Here is a 22,069-nt window from a genome sequence, read left to right on the forward strand (position 1 = left end):
CCCGGCATCGCCACCACTATGCTGGGAATGTTAACCTACCCCGACGACTTCTCCAAATCGCAGGGTCTCAACCAACTGTGGTATAAGGATTCTTCCACCGATGCTGAGGCTGAGAACACTGGATTTGCAGCCCGTCATGGATACATTATCACCAAGCCCACCAACAAAGGATCGTTTTCGTTTGCCATCCCCCTAAAAGATATTTTTGGATTCGCAGATGATTACAACAAAATAGTGTACGGGTTCAGGCAAGAACTCTCACTCGTTCGCGATTCAAATGCTAATGCCATTCTGAGAGCAGCTGCCGTCAACGATCCGGCAAAGATCGTCCTGAGTAAACTATCGTGGTTCGTCCCTCACGTCACCCCCTCAGACGAAAATAAGATGCAACTGTTCAAAACCATTTAAAGTAAATCAAAGATCCACTGGGGATTTCGCATGAGACAGTGTGATTCCATAGCCGTTCCCCAAGCCTCACAGTTTAACTGGCGCCTAGTTGCCAAGAGTGGTCGCGAAAAGCCCAGATATATCATCATTGCCTTCCAAACCAACAGAAGTGGTGACCAAACCCATAATGCTTCCGTGTTCGATCACTGTCGATTGCGAAATATCCATGTCACCCTCAACGCTGAACGTTATCCGGCAGTCGACTATAATGCAGCTTTCAACGAAAATAGGATCGCCAGAGTGTTCAAAGAGGCCTCCGACTTCAGAAAGAAATTCCACAACATGGACAGTTTCCTCAGTAATGGTGGTATTAATCCCTCCGATTTCATCGACTTGTACCCCCTGTTTGTGATTGATGTGAGTCATCAGTCTGAGTGTCTCAAAGAATCCACGGTGGATATTCAGATCCGAGCAGAATTCGCCCGCAATGTTCCAGCCAACACCGAGGCGTTTGCACTTGTCATTTCCGACAGAATCCTACAGTTTGAATCCGATGGTCAGAAGATGAACGTCGTGTACTAAAAGTAAATGGATAAAATTCACCTACAACTCATCTTTGCCAGTCGCCCCGCCAAAGTCTATGCAATCGTGGTAAAGGCCGGAAAACAGCTCAAGGAGCAGTATGACGGTATCAAGGAGTGGAAGCAAATATATGTGACAATGGTCTACCATAAATAAATGGACAACACATTGTTGCAGCAAATTGTCGATAACACCGACCCAAAGCATGGGTTTTCCTTCATCGTCTCTGGAAACGATAGCCAAATCCTTACCCGATTCAACCCCCCACTGCAACTCAAGGAATCTAAGGCCTACGAAATGGCATTGGTGAACCTGGAAACCTACTACTCCATCCCAAACATTCACGCAGGTAACAATTCCTTCCGCTATTCTCAAGACGAAGGTGTTACCTGGTTTCCCATTGTGTTGAGCACTGGCTCGTACGGTATAGATGAAATTAACAATGAGGTCCAGCGACAGTTTCGTCTCAACCAGCACAAAACTAAGATCATCATCGATGCCAACCGGTCGACGCTGAGAGCAACCCTGACCCTAGCCAGACGCTTTCAAGTGGACTTTGATGTTGAAAACAGCCTTAGCACCGTGTTGGGGTTTGAGCGACGACTCTACACCTTTGATAGGGTTACAAATGGTTACACTGAGGGTGAACACATTGTGAATATCATCAGCATTAACAGCATTCTGGTGAATAGTGATATCATCCATGAGAGTTATGTGAACGGTACCCAGCAGTCCACCATCTACAACTTCTTTCCCGCAGTCGATCCTGGTATGAAGATCATTCAAACCCCCAAGAATCTAGTATACTTGCCGGTGACCTTGCGAACCATTAATCGCATGCAAACGTATCTCACCGATCAAGACGGTAGGTCCATCGATTTCAGGGGTGAACATCTCACCATCCGCTTTCATCTTCGTGAGGTATAAATAAATAACTTATCACGAACATGGTTTGAGTTTGACAAAAGGTCAAGCTGATAAACTACAACGGGCTGCCAAGATAGGTTGTCCGGTCTCCATTCGTTTGTCCCACGCAAACCTGCAAGGCGAACACAAGATGTGGCTCACCACCCGCCAGGTTCAAAAGATCGTCAAGCTCCTACAGAAGGGTACTGGTGGCATGGTCCTAGAGTTGAGTGCGACCCAATTGAAGGAAAACATGCAGAAGGTGGGTGGCATCCTACCCATGCTGGCGGGGCTTGCAATGAGGGCACTCCCCATGTTAGCAAAAACCATTCTACCCGCCTTGGGTGTTGGAGCCTTGAGTGGTCTGGGGGGTGTAGCCGACAACAAGGCCTTCGGGTCTGGATTGTACCTAAAACGTGGTGGGTGTGTTTGTACCGTGAAACCTAGTGGCGGCGGTCTCTACCTCAAACCTTCAAACGCACGGATCACCTACGGATGGACTCTACTTGAAGCGTGGTCAGCAATTCCACGACGAAGCCGGTTTGATTTTAGGTCCTAGCAGCCCCTTCAAAAACATTCCCCTCCTCGGTATGCTCCTATAAATAAATGGATGATTTAGATTCTGGATACCGACAGACCAGAGTCGAATGTATGGAGGATCGACTCGATGCAGAAATTCGAAGGTATCAACGTACCTTGAACACCTATAAACGTCTGGACAAAGTTGTGTCTGTAGCACAGGGTGTGTGTTCCGTAGCCAGTTTGATGTTGACCAGCTGCACCATGGGTTCAGCTTTAACCGGTATAGGTATTATAGCCTCCCTTCCCCTAGGATCCCTTGCTTGCTTGAGTGCCACTGGCGTGATGGTACTCACACTGATCTCAAGGCGTATCATAAAAAAGAAGAAAAAACACCGCGACACCTTGCGATTAGCACAGTCCACAAAATCCTTGGTGGAACAATTTATCAGTACTGCTTTGGCTGATGATGAACAAATTGATGATGCTGAGTTTGGAAAGATCGCCACCTGCCTCAAGTACTACTATGATGAGAAAGATCAGCTTCGACAACCTTCCACCACTTTTAGTGAGGACCTTAATGCGCATGCGCCGTAAAAAACGTCACACATCGTTCCGTTACGCTTCACTACACACATCGTTTCACGATGTTCACGATGTGTTCCATTTCGCTTCACTTCACGATGTGCGACGATTCAAACATATAGAAAAAAAAAATTTCCAATCCGGCAAAAAAATGTCGAATTGGAAAAAAATTTTGTACCCCACCCACTCCATTTTTTTTTTTTTTTTTTTTTTTTTTTGACTTAATTTCTCACAAGGTCGTAAGAGAAGTACTCCTGCTTGGTCTTTTTGCTGACTTTAAAGCCTGTACTTCTCACGAAGGCTCCTTCCAAGGGTTCCTTCTCTCTGTTCAGTTCACTGCAGGCCCACACCCTATTCGTTTCTCCTTCTCTGTTTTACAAGGTGAGGATCTTACTTCTCCCAAACTTCCCATCTACTTCCACCACTTCCAGGATTTTATAAATCACTCCGATTAGGAGTTCCTTCCATTTCAGGGTTTCCAGGCTCTGGTCCTTTGCCTTTTCCTCGAAAACATTATCGTTGATAAAGTCGTCGTCTTTGATTTTTGGACTTCTGAGTTCCGCCATCTTTTGTACGAAAGCCATATTTTTGTATCTACCCTAGGATTACATCCATTTAAGGTGTCTCTACCATTGTTCGCGAAAGCCATATATGTAATTACCCTAAGACTAATTGGGATGCTGGTCCGTTTACATTGTAAAAATCTAGAGTTGGATTTATGCTAGATTTTACCTTTAAAATGGAAAGTGCCGCAGAATCGGCCTTTTGACACTACTCTTATCTCCATTTTTAAAGAATTATAAGGATTAAACGCCTTTTTTAAAGTCATTTATTATAGGATTAAACGCTTTTTTAAAGGAATTTATTGGTGTATAAACTCGACCAATTCACTCACAAACAAATAAAAGTCCGAAGGAATAAAAGTTCGGTCAACGTCGTCTATCGAAAAATAAACAACGTCAAGAACAACTACCGGAAGTCCTCTCGACCAATCATATCAACGTATTCCCTAATATGCAAATCATATAAGAATTATTGGTTTATAAACTGGACCAAGTCACTCACAAACATGAGCAGGATAATACATGTATGTATATATATATCATAGGTATGAACGTTGTTTTCAATTTAGACTTGTTTATATTTATTTCGTTTGGGCTTGTATTATATTTTCCCTCCGGTTAATATAATCCGTTCATCCTATATTGACTCTTTAAAATTCAAGAGTCTATCCTAAATTGAGGTAAATTAAATGGCCTTCCAAATACTTTTCGATCCCTAACATCACTGAAGAGACATTCATTGTCGAAATCCGGATATGGTGTAAAAAAAATAGCACCTTTTGTTGTGGTTTACCATCTTTGCCGCAAATTTATTGTTTTTTACTTCGTATTAAATTAATATAGAGATCCATTTTGTTACACCTTGTGATCAATTTATTTGGCAATCGCCAATGGCAGTCAGCAGGGTTTAAGAACATCAGTTGTTCGACCTGCTAGTCAAATGCGTTTTGTTATAATATATTTTTTCACTCTTTTGGTCTTTTTGGAAAATGTTGTTTGTGCTGTATTTAGACCCCTCTACAACGAAATTTGTTACATGCACACGTATAAAAATTGCGGTTTTTATCCAACGCAATCATAGGTATGAACGTTGTTTTCAATTTAGACTTGTTTATATATATATATATATATATATACATACATGTATTATCTTGCTCATTATATATATATATATATATATATATTACAAAGAAAATTGAGTAAATTGAAGTTATACCGAAGAAAATAAAAAATCAAGTCTAATTTAAGTATACTTCCAAAGTAAGCTCTCGTTTGAGCATTGTGTAGGATTGGTTAGATTCATACAAGCTACCCTTTTTCCATAAATGTATAAGATGAAGATGTTATTTTATTATAATTATGTTCTCTACATTCAAATTGATTGGAATTAAAATTCCATGACTTTTTTTAAAGAATCTTTATCATTTTCTGAGATTTCAACAAACGCGCGATTTCTTACATCAAAATTTAAAAAAAAATGTTTTAATTGAATAATAAATTTTAAAGCAGAAAGATCATATTGTCCATTTGACTTATAGTTTCACAATTGTATGACATTATTTTTGCTCTTATCTAGTTTACCACTTTCCGTTATTCAAAATTTTCAAAATCTTGGCCTTTCAATTAAAATTTGCCTATACCATATCTATTTACTTGTTAAATTTATATAATCTTCTGATGCATAAACCATTTATTAGTTTGTGTATAATTGCACTTCAAGTATTCCTTTATTTCTATGGATATTTATTATAATGAATTGGCCTTGTGTTCATGGTTCTTCTCTTAACTAAATCACAACCGAAATTTGATGACAGACGGACATGCAAATGCCGACATTTACAAAACACTGCTTTCAAATTGTATAATAAACATAAAATGTAAATTTAATATTATATATAGTTTTTTATTATTAAATATTCAAAACTTAATGAATAATTAAAATCAAAATGTTTGCGTTATTTCGCAAAGGTTTGCGTTATTTCGCAAAGTTTTGCGTTATAATGTTGCGTAAGTCCTTGTCAACACAATCATTGGAATTATTTAAGACACAACTCAGAATCACTATATAACATTTATTTTACTCTAACTTTCAAATTACAAATCTATTTCTTTTATACACAATACAACTCCGTTTCTCCGTTGACGATATGTCATGTGAATAAATTACATAAATAATAGACAATTTACGGAGTTATGAATACAATGAACGGATCATTAAATTACATAAATAATAGACAATAAACGGAGTTATGAATACAATGAACGGATCCTTAAGTTACATAATAATAAATATGGAGCACATTCAAAAGATGAAAAGAAAATAAATCGCGGTTCGCGACATATAACGCAAAGGTTTGCGTTATTTCGCAAAGGTTTGCGTTATAACGCAAAAGGTTTGCGTTATAACGCAAACATAGGAAAAAATAAAAAAAAAAAATGTGTGGCGCTAATACGCTTCCGTATATTTCATTCTTTATTCTGTAAAACCCCTTTCAAATCCTATCATTTATTTTCGATATCATTCTTTATTCTGTAAACCCCTTTCAAATCCTATCATTTATTTTTGATATCATTCTTTATTCTTTAAACCCATTTCAAATCCTATTATATGTGACAATGAATTAATCCATCCAGAGAGCAACTGTAGTTGACACGAATAATTATAAGAATAAGGAGATGTGGTGTGATTGCCAATGAGACAACTATCCACCAGGAGATGTGGTGTGATTGCCAATGAGACAACTATCCACCAGGAGATGAGATGTGATTGCCTATACCATATCTATTTACTTGTTAAATTTATATAATCTTCTGATGCATAAACCATTTATTAGTTTGTGTATAATTGCACTTCAAGTATTCCTTTATTTCTATGCATATTTATTATAATGAGTTAGCCTTGTGTTCATGGTTCTTCTCTTAACTAAATCACAACCGAAATATGATGACAGACGGACATGCAAATGCCGACATTTACAAAACACTGCTTTCAAATTATATAATAAACATAAAATGTAAATTTAATATTATATATAGTTTTTTATTATTTAATATTCAAAACTTAATGAATAATTAAAATCAAAATGTTTGCGTTATTTCGCAAAGGTTTGCGTTATAACGCAAATGTTTGCGTTATTTCGCAAAGTTTTGCGTTATAACGCAAAAGGTTTGCGTTATAACGCAAATGTTTGCGTTATTTCGCAAAGGTTTGCGTTAAAACGCAAAGGTTTGCGTTATTTTGCAAAGGTTTGCGTTATAACGCAAAAGGTTTGCGTTATTTCGCAAAGGTTTGCGTTATAACGCAAACATAGGAAAAAATATAAAAAAAAATTGTGTGGCGCTAATACGCTTCCGTATATACATGTATAAATTAATTACTTATTTCAGACGAAAAGACTTTGTAAGTTCATGAATGCAAAATTAGTAATAACAAAAAAAAGAAATCATCCTAATGTCTTGAATCAATAAAAGATGTACATGTAATTGAAGCTATAATTTTTTTGTCTTTTGTGACTCTGGGTTTTCCAAAAAAAGGTTCAGAGAGGAGATTGGCAACATCATCAGACCCTTCACGTTCATATACCATTATTAGGTGACGCTGTTCCAGTCCAGATTTCGCCATTTTTCGTACCATCCCTTTTGATAACACTGACGTCGGTAAAGTGAACGAAGTCAGTCTCTTATTCGTCGAATTCAACTGTCTAACAGACTGTGAAACGTATTCCACTGAGAATGAGTGTGGTGCAACTTTCTCAGTGGCTAGCGAGAAATGTTCTACTAATCGTTGTAATAATTGAACATCTACAACGGCATTATGTGCGTCGTATTTGACACCAAGAATATCAAATACTAGACACTGGTTATATCTTTTGCCCATTTCTTTCCTCTCTGGTAGTACAGTTTTCAGTAAAGATAGAGAATCAATAAAACCATTACATTTTTGTTCAAAACTATTATAGAAAGTATTTTTCTGTTTCCTCTCTGGTAGCACAGTTTTCAGTAAAGATAGAGAATCAATAAAACCATTACATTTTTGTTCAAAACTATTATAGAAAGTATTTTTCTATAGAATGAACTAAAACTCTAGAATCAAAAAGCTTTGCATTATGAGCAAGTAAAACACAGTTGTCAGGTAACCAATGAATAAAATCTCTTAGACTATCTTGCAAGTCACCAGTTTGCATTATTTCCCCGTTCCGATATAAGATTTGTCCACTTTTTGAAAAACCGGTAACTTTAGCAGCGGAACATGTAATAGCTTGTTTTGGCACTATATAACGACAAAAAGTGTTCTGCTCATATGCTGCTGCAAATTGTATTATATCAGTGCAGATTCCTGTAATTATAAAGCATACCAATACAATCGTCTGTTTTCTTCTAAGATTATACAATTGTTTAATAAAATCTAACATCGCATATATAAACAAACATTATAGCAATGATTCAATAAATTCTGGAAAGAGTGTCGTGTTGTTATTAATACATTTGTGGCAAGTTAACAAGTAAAACACGCATACAGACTGACATCTTTGATAATTTCTTTTCGTTCGTATAAAATTTATGGCCACGGTATAAATGGAAACGTTAAAGATTACTACATGGTTGTTGTTCCAAAAGTGTACGTACATGTGTATGCTCGGAGTATATAGAAACCAGTACTTGATACACAACATGCACCAAGGGGAGATAGTAAAAACAGAAAACCAGATTTAACTTAGGCTTTGAGCAATACAAACTTCAATAAAAATGGAAGTTACATTAGGGGAACAGGAAGGTAAAAATATCCTGCATCGAATGCAACACCACTTAAATTGATCAATGATTTTAATATTTATTACCGAACACACAGAAATAATCCAACGATTATATGAGGGTCTAGATGAAGTGTCCTTAATTTCTGTATTCTTTAATTTTTAGGGAAATTTTCTTTATCTTTAAATATAACTCTCATTCTGTAAAATTCTTATTAAATGATTTAATGTAAAATTCTTCTATTATTAGATGATTTCTTTATTTTGTATATGGTTCTTGTCTGTGATCACTATTTTATTACCTAATTCTTTTATTTATCATTGTTATTCTTTATACTGTTGCAAGCCATTATTCTCTATCCTTTTATTTTTTTTTGCTCTTTTTTCTCTATTCATTATTTATTTTCGATATCATTCTTTATTCTGTAAACCCCTTTCAAATCCTATCATTTATTTTCGATATCATTCTTTATTCTGTAAACCCCTTTCAAATCCTATCATTTATTTTCGATAGCATTCTTTATTCTGTAAACCCCTTTCAAATCCTATCATTTATTTTCGATAGCATTCTTTATTCTGTAAACCCCTTTCAAATCCTATCATTTATTTTCGATATCATTCTTTATTCTGTAAACCCCTTTCAAATCCTATCATTTATTTTCGATATCATTCTTTATTCTTTTAACCCATTTCAAATCCTATTATATGTGACAATGAATTAATCCATCCAGAGAGCAACTATAGTTGACACGAATAATTATAAGAATAAGGAGATGTGGTATGATTGCCAATGAGACAACTATCCACCATGAGATGTGGTGTGATTGCCAATGAGACAACTATCCACCAGAATATGAGATGTGATTGCCAATGAGACAACTATCCACCAGGAGATGTGATGTGATTGCCAATGAGACAACTATCCACCAGGAGATGTGGTGTGATTGCCAATGAGACAACTATCCACCAGGAGATGTGGTGTGATTGCCAATGAGACAACTATCCACCAGGAGATGTGGTATGATTGCCAATGAGACAACTATCCACCAGGAGATGTTGTGGGATTGCCAATGAGACATCTATCCATCGGGAGATGTGGTGTGATTGCCAACGAGACAACTATCCACCAGGAGATGTGGTGTGATTGCAAATGAGACAACTATCCACCAGGAGATGTGGTGTGATTACCAATGAGACAACTATCCATCAGGAGATGTGATGTGATTGCCAATGAGACAACTATTCACCAGGAGATGTGGTGTGATTGCCAACGAGACAACTATCCACCAGGAGATGTGGTGTGATTACCAATGAGACAACTATCCACCAGGAGATGTGGTGTGATTGCCAATGAGACAACTATCCACCAGGAGATGTGGTTTGATTACCAATGAGACAACTATCCATCAGGAGATGTGATGTGATTGCCAATGAGACAACTATTCACCAGGAGATGTGATGTGATTGCCAAATGAGACAACTATCTACCAGGAGTTGTGATGTGATTGCCAATGAGACAACTATCCACAAGGAGATGTGGTGTGATTGCCAATGAGACATCTATCCATCGGGAGATGTGGTGTGATTGCCAACGAGACAACTATCTACCAGGAGTTGTGATGTGATTGCCAATGAGACAACTATCCACCAGGAGATGTGGTGTGATTGCCAATGAGACAACTATCCATCAGGAGATGTGATGTGATTACCAATGAGACAACTATCCACCAGGAGATGTGATGTGATTACCAATGAGACAACTATCCACCAGGAGATGTGATGTGATTGCCAATGAGACAACTATCCACCAGAGTTCATAGAGGCGGATATAAGCAATTATAGACCAACATAAGAACCTAAACAACGACAAAAACCCCATGTCGTATAGTCGGCTATAAACGGACCCGATATGAAAGATGTGAAACAATTCAAACTAAAAACCTAACGGCCTTATTTTTAAATTTTTGTCTTAGATTTCATCTGCAATTGTAAGCCCCGCAAGGCTTCATTATGTTGTATAATTTATTCTCCGTGTATTGATAATTATTCAAAATATATATAAAATTGCGAATCATCTTACCGAATCCTGTTGTTTCTAGGTCAAAATAGACACATGTCGTTCAATTTAATGCTATGGGCTAAGCTTCAGCTTCTGGTTCTGGTGGAGGTATAATCTCAATGTTATATTGTAACAGTCTCCGGGACAAGTTTGCACTTCCGCTGAGTGCAAAAGTTGTCACCTTAATTTTTAGAGTTAAGTCAAAATGAAGTTGATAACTTGGTTGGTATTGGTTCCCTGATATTTGTCCTAAAAAATTTTGGCTCTAGCACCACTGTTGAAAAAGTTATGCCCCTTTTTTCAACAATTTCCTCAGAGGAAAAGTAGTTTTCCTCAAGGGAAATCAAATTTCCCTGAAGGAAAAAGATTTTTCCTTAAGGGAAATTGTATTTTCCTCAAGGGAAAAAGATTTCCCTTAGGGAATTTGCTGCATTAATATTTCCTTTGAGGAAATTCTATTTCCTGTGAGGAAATTCTATTTCCTGTGAGGAAATTTGTGGCTTCAAATTTTCCTTTGAGGAAATTCTATTTCCTCTGAGGAAATTTGAGGCTTCAAATTTTCCTCTGAGGAAATACTTTTTCCTGTGAGGAAATTTGCAGCTTCAAATTTTCCTTTGAGGAAATACTTTTTCCTGTGAGGAAATTTTGTCAACAGCAATTTCCTGTGAGGAAATTTTTGACAAACACTTTTCCTTGAGGGAAAATTCAAGACCACAAATTTCCTCTAAGGAAAACATTGTTCTCAAATTTCCTCTATGGAAATTTCTCTCATTCAATTTTCCTCTATGAAAATTTCATAACAGTAAAAACAGTATGAATATAATTTTTCCTGAGACTGAATAATTGATACAAAAGATAATTAAAACTTTAATAAAATGTTCACTGATGAGTAACATGACATACAAAAACAATAGGCTAGCTGTTTGAGACAATACAATAATAAGCAAAATGCTATGAATATCATACAATTTGTGATGTTATTAATATTGTGCTCATATTTGCGGATTAAATAAAATAACCACTTTTCATGTTAATTTAACTTTTCTGCTGCGTACAATTATTCAATCCCCTACAAAACAGTTCAGTGCATAAATAATTCCATCCACCAGACATCTTCCTTCAATTGGTAGAGAATACATTTTTGCAATTTGTTCTTCAAACATCTTCCTCTATATAGTTGATATGACAGAGCTATGTACATGAATGGATAAAGCAGGTGTTTGTTTCGACAAAAAAATACTTTTTTTTCTACATTTCTCCCTAATCCTTCAGTGTAGGTTGTTGCAATTACACAATTGTGTTCTTGTGCATCTATGATTGTACTCCATTTTGTTTACAGCCATTTTGTAGAAATTTCCTATTTTCTTTTTCCAGGTAAGCACACATTTCATTTCACATTAATCCAATTAGCACACAATGTAGAAAGTATAAACCTTAAGTTTCCTCTTCTGTATTGATCTGTTGATGATCATGAAAACCAAGAAGTCTCTGCACCTATAAATACACAAAATATAAATTGAGAAAAAAACAGCAATATGAAATAAGCTTATTTTATCATGTTTAATATGAACATTTTGAGAAACTTAAATTTGATATTCCTACTAATCATGATTATGAGTTCTGTTATTTCAGTGCTTTGTGTCCACGACTTAATATCAGTCGTTTTAGTGCCTTGCAGTGATAATGAGTTGAGCCACTTTCAACAGTTTTTACAGTTTGTTCATATGTTGTGCTATTTGAACCACTGTCCTAGATTATGGTTAGGTGGAGTGCTCACAGACATGATTGTTTTCTCATTATCGAAGGCCGTCATTGGTCTTTAATTGCTTGCATCCACTTCATTGAACTCTGGTGGATAGATAACTCATTTACCATACCACATCTTCTTATTTTTATAATAGTCATCATTCAAGGGCAATCACTTTTATTATATAGAAGTGGTCTTACCATTTAGGCCTTGTTGTCTTCTGTTTATCTTGTTTTGCCGATCATTTCTACTGTACAGTTGTAATTGTTTATATTTTTCTTTATCTTCTATATTTCTTGCCCTAAACTTAAAAAAGGTAAAAACTATAATTTAATGACAGTCACTATAACTATTATGATACATCAGTATGTGTTTTTCTATATACCATGATATAAAAAAGAATGAAATATTTGTGCTATTTCATTTCACAGACTATTTGCCAGTCAACAGTTTCAAAGACATAACCACGGTCAATAGTTTAACAAACAAACATTCCCGTACTTTTTCATCGTGTTCATACTAATTTTTCAATGGACATGATGGACAACAATGACGTGATTAACTATTTTTCTATGATTTGTGTGCTTGACAACATTAAACTCTGAAATATTGTTAACAGTATAATCTGTATGTGTCTGTCGTCAAAATTTCAAATTAATATATTACTTACAGAAGCAATTAAAACGAGAGGCTCACAAAATGAATGTGGTCTAAGAACTTAAAAATTTCTAATTTACCTATTCAAACCGTATCATTATTATTTGCTTTTATATATAAATCAGAAATAACCAATTTAAAATGGAAAATTTTCAAGAAAACAAAAGGAAAATAAGTTAAAAAAATCCCCCCAAATTTTTTGAACCCCCCTTATGATTCATCACCCCCAAACTCAATCCCAGCCTTCCCTATGTGGTACGGTACCTTGCAGTACAATTTCAGAGAGATCCATACACTTGAACACAAAGTTATTGTCTGGAAACAAGAAAAATGCTTGTTTTTTGGCCCCTTTTTGGCCCCAAATTCCTAAACGTTTAGGGTAATTACCCCCAAACTCAATCCCAGCTTTCCCCCTGTGATATGGAACCTTGTAGTACAATTTCATAAAGATCCATACACTTACACACAAGTTATTGTCCTAAAACTAGCAAAATGCTTGTTTTTTGCCCCTTTTTTGCCCCTAATTCCTAAAATTTTGAGGCAATTACCCCCAAAATCAATCCCAGCCTTCCCTTTGAGGTATGGTACCTTGCAGTACAATTTCAGAGAGATCCATACACTTGAACACAAGTTATTGTCTGGAAACTAGAAAAATGCTTATTTTTGGCCCCTTATTCCTAAACATTTTGGGCAATTACCCCCAAAATCAATTCCAGCCTTCCCCTTTGTGATATGGAACCTTGTAGTACAATTTCAGAAAGATCCATACACTTACACACAAGTTATTGTCATGAAACTAGAAAAATGCTTGTTTTTTACCCCTTTTTTTTGGCCCCTAATTCCTAAAATTTTGAGGCAATTACCCCCAAAATCAATCCCAGCATTCCCTTTGTGATATGGAATCTTGTGGTACAATGTCAGAGAGATCCATACACTAACACACAAGTTATGTCCGGAAGTTACAAAAATGCTTATTTTTGGCCCCTAATTCCTTAACTGTTGGTACCATAACCCCCAAAATCAATCCCAACCTTCCTTTTGTGGTATTGAACCTTAAGGTAAAATTTCATCGAGATCCATTAACTTCAACTAAAGTTTGAGTGTGAAAACCAATGTGTCTTTGGACGACGATGACGCCGCCAACGTCAACGTCATACCAATATTTTGACCACAAAATAAAAACTGCAGTTTCCTTAAAATTACCAATCTAGTGGCAGCAACCCAACAATGGATTGTTAGAATCATCTGAAAATTTAATGGCTGATAGAACTTGACATAATGAACAATTTTACCTCACATAAGATTTGCTCTAAATGCTTTAGTGTTTGAGATATAATCCAAAAACTGCATTTTACCCCTATGTTCTATTTTTAGACATGGCAGCCATGTTTATTGATGAAACAGAAAATAAAACACAAGCTTTATTCTAAATACCCTAAGGATCATTCAGCTTCAGTTTGGTTGGAATTGGTTCAGTAGTTTCAGAGGAGAAGATTTTTTAAAGTTAGAAAACATGATAAACAAATTGTGTAAAATTGTCGTTAAAGTGCAATAACTCCTTAAGAGGTCCATTGACAATTTTGGTTATAGAAATTTATCTGTAGATCTTACTTTGCTGAACATTTTTGCTGTTTACAGTTTATCTTTATCATTAATAATATTAAAGATAATAACCAAATACTGCAAATATTTCTTGAAATTACCAATTAAGTGACAGCAACCCAACAATCATGACAAAGGGTTATTACATTCATCAGAAAATTTCAGGGCTGATAGAACTTTGAATACCTAATGAATAATTAACTCTGTGTCAGATTTGCTCTAAATGCTTTGGGTTTTGAGATAAAAGCCAAAAACTGCATTTACCCCTATGTTCATATTTAGCCATGACAACCATGTAACAAAACACAAACTTTATTGTAAATACCCTAAAGATCATTCAGCTTAAGTTTGGTAGGAATTGGTTCAGTAGAGGAGAAGATGTATGAAATAGTTTACACCCGACGGACGCCAATGGTTGACGAAAAACAACGACAGACGACGACGGACGCCAAGTGATGGCAAAATCGCACTGTTCCTTCGGAACGATGAGCAAAAAGGCAAATTTAAAAAATTGCGCTGGCTCTATCCAAAAGAGATTTTAACAGTGTAGTGTACTACTTTTGGGACAGGACATATTAACATAATAGAAAAATCTATAAGCTATAACTCAAAATATGGACAATTTTATGTTTAAAGGGTCTTTAATTTAGTTTGACAACTTCACAGACATACTAATATTTGACCTTTTCAAACTATACCAAATCACTACTTAGGCCCCAAAAAATATATGTCTGTTTAAGGTTACATACTTTAAAAAAAAGGCTAGGTAGGTCGGTATTTCCATTTTATTTTATTTTTTCATTTTATTTTTTGCGACATGATTTTGAGTCATGCCGTTTCGTCTTGTCGTGGTCTGAGTTGATCCTTGGCCAATTTTACCCGTTATTTTAATGATTGGATTATTTCCCTTGGTTATTGGTTGGGGAAAAAATGGCGGCAAAGTGTTTATTTCATCACATGAGTCACGAATTTCCTTATAACAGCTGTCATATTCACGATTGTGAACATTGGGATGTATCAGGCAATTGATTTATATTATTGGCAACACAAACTTCATTTTTGACACGAGTTCAGTTAATTTTTGCTTTTACGACGGAAATAAAATGACTTAGGGTCGGCGCTCAAAAGGACGGTCGGTCGGGTAACCGTAAACAGACATATATTTTTGTTTGGCCTTAAGGATGGTCGCTACTCCGTTTCAAAATCACAAGCTTTTTAAAAGAATATGAATAAAGGAACTAAAAAAACAGAAAAAATGAAGGGTCCGTGTGCTTGTTTTTTAGATATAAGCCATTAAAAATTTGGCGGGAAGTGATTCTCTCTAGATTTTTCATACACTTAACACTGGCACCTTTTTCTTTCAAAAGCTATGGAAAAATAACAAGGATTTTATAAGATTTTCAAATATGGCTTTTAAAACTATGTAATAAAAATATGAAAAGAAAAGTAGGGGTTCGCGGGCAAAATTTTTTAATGGCACTGCATGGATAAAACCAGAGGATTCCGAATATCTGGTAAAAATGTCATTCATCCGCAATAAATTTGGAAGGAGTATGAAAATAATTTGCAAGTTATACACTATATCCACACTAGAGACCTAATAGAGTAGAAATACTAATTTTAATCAAACTTGGCATGAACTAAGATTAGAGAATTATAAGACAGTTTACCTAGTATCATGGCAATAGCATATATACATTAAAGACTATAAGTTTGAACTTTGGGTGTAAATTTTTTGCTGTTTAAAGTTTAACGTTTAACTATCAAAATTTGGGCCTACATAATTTAAATATTGCAAAAAATTGCTTTTTAAATGTCTTTATAACTATTTATATATAATTGTGTATGTCACATGTATGTACATAATGTATTTTAATGTAAAGCAGCTCAATACTCATTTGCTGTCTCAGATTTATTTCAATTCTTCAAAAGTCGAATTTATATGAGCCTATGCCTAAAATTAGAGATTTCAAAATTAATGGGGGGGGGGGGGGGGGGGGGGGAGCGGCTAATATAAAAATTCTTCATGTATATTTAAAAAATTATTTGTATTTCAAAAGGAAAGAAAGTTACTTATCTGCTTATAGCATACCACATGAGTAGAACAAGGTCCCATTAGGCCATGGAAGACTGAATAACATTTAAGGTCAATGACAATATATAGGCAGTAACACATTTTTACATGTATATGAAAAGGCATGTATACACATAAGCTAGAGGAAATAATAAAGTGTTTCTTTTTGGTAATTTGTAGGCTAAGGTGAAATCATACAAGAAGTATGAGTGATTCTCAAACTAAAATAAAATAATTTCACCCCCCTACTTCATTGTACTTACTTTTTATGCATAAAAAATATAAATAAATAAATTTTAAAGTAATACATGGTCCACACTAGGAAATCTTTTTGTAAAAAATGAAAATCAACGGATGATAACTGTGTACTTGGACTAACAATTAAGATTTCACATGCTGAAATGTCTCGTCAGTCCAATCTCAATCAGTGAAATAAACTATTGTTTGGTTTTTTTTAAAGTCATATGGAAGTAGTCCAAATAATTATGACGCATTGCAAGGCTTTTTTTCTCTCTCTGACGCCGTAGGAAGGAGAAGTGAGTTGACATAACATGTATGTTATCATGCAAAATCAACAGTAATGAGTATACCTTTGATTGTCATCGTCACTGCAAATGGATCATTATTACTAGGGGGAATGGAACCAATAAATTGATCGGATCCGATATGAGGTTCCCAGTAACGGAGAACCTCTAACTTTGAGGTAATATTATTAGTGTCGGTGGTCTCACAAATGAATCAGGGTGAATTGCAGGTACATTAATTAGCAGAGAATAGACAATTATCAACTTGTTATTCATTATCTCGCAGTTATTTACGGTTAATTAGCTGTATATATCCCAAAACAGGTGCTCGGAGCTAGTACTAGTCTATGACTTTTAAGTAACAATTATATTTATATTCACAATCAGTGGCGGATCGAAGGGGGATGGGATCCGGGAGTTTGATTCCCCTTTTTGTGAACGATCATTGCATTTAATCAGAGACATATATGTCTCTGATTTAATGGAGACATATATTTCAGTGGCGGACCCAGAACTTTTTGTAAAAGGGGGGGGGGGGGGCGCTGACTGATCTAAGGGGGCCCCCGCTCCAGTCATGCTTCAGTGATTCACTATATAATCAACCAAATTTTTCCCACCAAAGGGGGGGCCCCAGGCCCCCGTCCCCCACCCCCCCCCTGGATCTGCATAGTATTAAGACCCCCTTTATCCTGGCTAGAATCGCCCCTGATATTACATGTAAATCAAGTCCCGGGTTAATTACTGTTAGCATAATAGCGAGGATTTATAAATATACAATTCTTGAAGAGGGGGAGAGTGCACTTCACGATGATCGAAAAAAAAATGCCTTGCATGTTATTTTCATCATCTTGTCTGAAACAGTCTGAATAATGAGCTTCAAGGCGAAGCGCGAAAATAAGTCATGTGAAATACTAACGTTGTACGGACAAACCCTTAAATCCCTCAATGTTATGTCAAATGAATTATAGCGAGGAAAAGTAAATTTAATTTAATATCAAAACTAAATATTTGTTATATTTCGCTCCTGATTTCTCAAGAAATCATAGAATCAATCAATGTATAAATTTCAATTATGCATGTCTGTGTGAGATCCATTTCATGAGACCAAGGATTTCTATAAAATCCTTGATGGGACCCTTTATATATATATGTCTCTGATACAGTTTTCTATTTTCCCCGGAAAAAATTAAAAAAATATATAATCTTTTGGGAAATAATCCGATTTTGTTGAATTATTTCCTTTCATAATTATGATAAATCCTTTTAGTTCTTCAATTTTAAATTAAAATAAATATTTCATTTTGATCTAACGACAAACTTTTTAAATTGTAGTGGCATGGTCAGTCAACTGATTAGTTGCATGGCTGATTACCAGTTTACTGGTGACCCAGTAATTTTCCATATGACAGTGGCGTGTACCCTTGGGGTGTGTATAACTTATTTTGAATACCTTAATTTTCTGGGGAACATCCTGTCCACGTGTAATACTTAGTATATATTGCAACAGATGACATTAAACAAATTTTCTTTGTAGCATCGGTGTCCATTTCATGTTCAACCACTCAAAATTTTCACAAAAAAAGATAATATAATAAAATCATTAAAAAAAAAGATTAAAAAAACACTAGCAAATAAACTTCGCAATGAGTAAACGGGGATTTGTGTTTTAAAGGGCTTATTTCCAGTGAATATATTTTATACTAGATAACTAGACCTCAGATAACTTTTTTTTTGTAATATATATTTTATTATTTTCATATCATTCTCAAATCTCGATCATCTTAAATAAAGATGTATAAAAAATAATTTTGTTATAACTCATAAATATATGGTTAATCATAATTGTTACAAATTATAAAATGGTAAGTCAATGCCCGATGTGCCGCCGTCTGTTGCAAAACAACGATTTAATCTTTTAAATGAAAGACGTGCACTGCCTTCATCGGAATAGAGGAAAGTCCACCTAGTGTACATTAAAGAGTATCCGTTTGTTATGCTGAAAAAAAAGAGATCATCATAAACTTTTTAGCAGACCTTCTCGTGTAAAAAAAACAAACTTTTAACTGAATTAAACAAAAAATTATCAAACAAAACTCATTAGAAAACTCATAGTAACATTTTGTTTAGACCTGAGATAACTTATAGTAAGATTATTTATATAGAACAATAAACAAAAATGTCCAATCTGATACACGTACCTATAATCTGGGACTATTATACTAATTATTTTTTTAGTATAATAGTCCCAGCTATAATGTACAAAATTTTGAACAGCTTCAAATATATGGCCTTATCATTGGTAATGTATCATATTTGTATCAGTTATTGCTGAACGTGTAACCAAATTAAAATGAAGAAATAGGCTCGAAACCGCATTTTTTAAAGATATTTTTTTCCGAATCCCAAAATAGATAAGAGAAATGCAGATTAATTAAAGTCCCGATGAGAAGATTCACTTTCTTTTCTACCGAAGTAAATATATTAACAAAGATTTAGGATATCAATAAATTATTAAATTCATCAATTTATTAAATTTGAACATGTGAACCAAACAACGAAAAAAAAATAAACGGGAAATTGGCTTTACCTTTTTGGTATTAGCCATGAAGCCATGTATGTACCAGCCATTTTAACTTATTGTTTTCTTAACCTTTAAAGAATACATTTAAGAAAAATATATATATATATTAAAAAGTTTTAAATTTTGTCCATGCTGTGCATAAAATAGGGAAAAAAATAAGGCTGAAAATGCACCAAATATTTATATTCAATATGAATATTCACATTTTGTCTATCACAACAATTTTTGAACAACTTGTTGTTGTAATAGACAAAATGTGAGTATTCATATTGAATATAAATATTTGGTGCATTTTCAGTCTTATTTTTTTTCCTATATATATTATATGGCCTTCCAAATACCGTTTCGATCCCTAACATCACTGAAGAGACATTAAATGTCGAAATCCGGATATGGTGTACAAATTTTTGCACCTCATGTTTGCGGTATACCATCTTTTCCGTAAGTTTATTGTTTTCTGTTTGGTATTTAATTAATATGTAAGATCCATTTTTTACATCTGGTGATCAATTTATTTGGTAATAGCCAATGGCAGTCAGCAGGGTTTAAGAACATCAGTTGTTCGACCTGTTAGTCAAATGCGTTTTGTTAAAATTTACTTTTTCACTTTTTGGTTATTTGGAAAATGTTGTTTGTGCTTTATTTAGACCCCTCTACCAAGAAATTTGTTTTACATGCACACGTATAAAAATTGCGGTTTTTATCCAACGCAATCATAGGTTTGAACGTTGTTTTCAATTTAGACGTGTATATATATATATAAATATATATATATACATATATATTAGATAACTCTTTCCTTTATATTCAATGGAACAAGAAGCGAATTCGTTAGCGAACTAGAGTAACTATAGAAATAGCGTCGTTACAGGTCTTCTTCTGACCGGCAATAAATCCTTAGCAGTAATGATAGTGGAACGTCCATTGGGTTGTGCTCAGACACGTCCGAATGGGGACGCTGAATCCTTGCAGCAACTCTTCAAGTGGACTATAAGTAGCCTGGTATTAGGCCAATTTTCTGTCCATCCTTTTTCGTTAGCAGTCGAAATTTTCCGACCGTATCACGGGCGGTCTCAATTACAAGACCTACATGTACCTATCATATATTATTCGGTACGTCAGACACACCCGACATTAATCAACCAAAAACTCAATATTTTACAGTAGGGAATGAATATCTCCAGATGAAGATTACATTATGACGTATGTTTTTTTTTTAAAGACCAACAAATCGATTTTCATCACCAAATTTGTCTTTGCTGAGATTAACACTAAAATAGTATAACAAAACGTAACGATTGAAAACTCACAGTTCAGTTTTTAAGATATTTTTTTCTTTGGAAACTAACAGACTAATTTTCAAAAAGTTTTTTTCTTGAACCATTATTTATGAAAACGAATTGTAAACAAAAGTTATTCTCAAATATTAATAATGATCAATGATTGTAAAGAAAAAAATCCATCATAGTAGTTTGTTAATTTACTGGCTCCATGGTGTTAAACATGTCACCTTTCTTTTACAAATAACTGATTAAAAATATGAAGCCTTTACTGTAAAATAAATCATTCTAATAAAAATAAATTCATCCAGATTTTTCTCTCATAACCTTTCAACAGTTATTGTAAACTAATTTAGTCGAACTATAATAGTCCTATGACTTGCTGTCCGTTTACCAATATTTATACTTTATAAAATGTTTTCATATTCATTGATCATTAACTTCATGTTTTGCGAATACTTATAAGGGGGTAATTATTATAGTCAGTAATAGCTAACAATTTATCTAAAGAAAACGAGATGCTATATTCAAATTCTGAGATATGAATCTAGTTCTTTAAAAAAAAATTCTCCACAACAAAAATTCTACACTTTCATTTATCTGGGTCTTTTTGTCTCCGCTTCGAAGCCGCCATCCCGTACCAGACATATTTATTCGTTTGGCAATATACAATCATGTAAGCAATATACAACAGGCAGTAGATCTGAATTTGTAAATTGTTATTTTGGATTTTACCTGATTAGGACGTGTCTCGTTGAATTTTCTAATAAACTTACACACACATAATCTGACTTTTAATCGTAATGTTATGAGATCTATAAGAACATAGAGCTACTGTATAGGCCTAGTTGCATGCAAGTCTTTACAAATTATATATTTTGGTATGCTATAGTTGTTTTATAGACTATTTGTCATTTGGCCTTTTTTTGTTGTTGTTTTTTTAGTTTTTGACATGGCGTTGACTCGAGTTTGATATATTATGCATCTTTTGTGCTGTATTTTAACAATTATTTACATGCATGTTTACACATTCATCACTCACTATACCGCATCTAAATTTAGCTTTTTTTGTAAAAAAAATAAGGAGATGTAGTATGATTGGTGATGAGACAACTATCAACCAGAATTTAAAATACCTTATATAAGCAATTGTGACTTACTTTATTTACTCAGAGTGATCGTAAATTAATCAGATAAGCTGGAGGAGGGGTGGGGGCTTCATATCATGAGACCCATATTAAATGAAAAGAAA

At 34.6% G+C, this 22,069-nt stretch overlaps 1 long non-coding RNA gene across 1 annotated transcript; it reads right to left on the reverse strand.

The window, feature by feature from the left end:
• Nucleotides 1-11,206: 11,206 nt before the first annotated feature.
• LOC127730898 (uncharacterized) lies at nt 11,207-17,102 on the reverse strand. The gene is made up of 3 exons (XR_007995360.1): nt 17,023-17,102; nt 12,300-12,405; nt 11,207-11,846 (listed from the first exon to the last, which is right to left on the reverse strand). It is a non-coding gene; the product is annotated as an uncharacterized LOC127730898 (long non-coding RNA).
• Between the last annotated feature and the right edge of the window lie 4,967 nt (nt 17,103-22,069).

This window comes from Mytilus californianus, unplaced genomic scaffold (assembly GCF_021869535.1).
Source record: "Mytilus californianus isolate M0D057914Y unplaced genomic scaffold, xbMytCali1.0.p SCAF_2, whole genome shotgun sequence".
NCBI classification, from domain to species: Eukaryota; Metazoa; Mollusca; class Bivalvia; order Mytilida; family Mytilidae; genus Mytilus; species Mytilus californianus.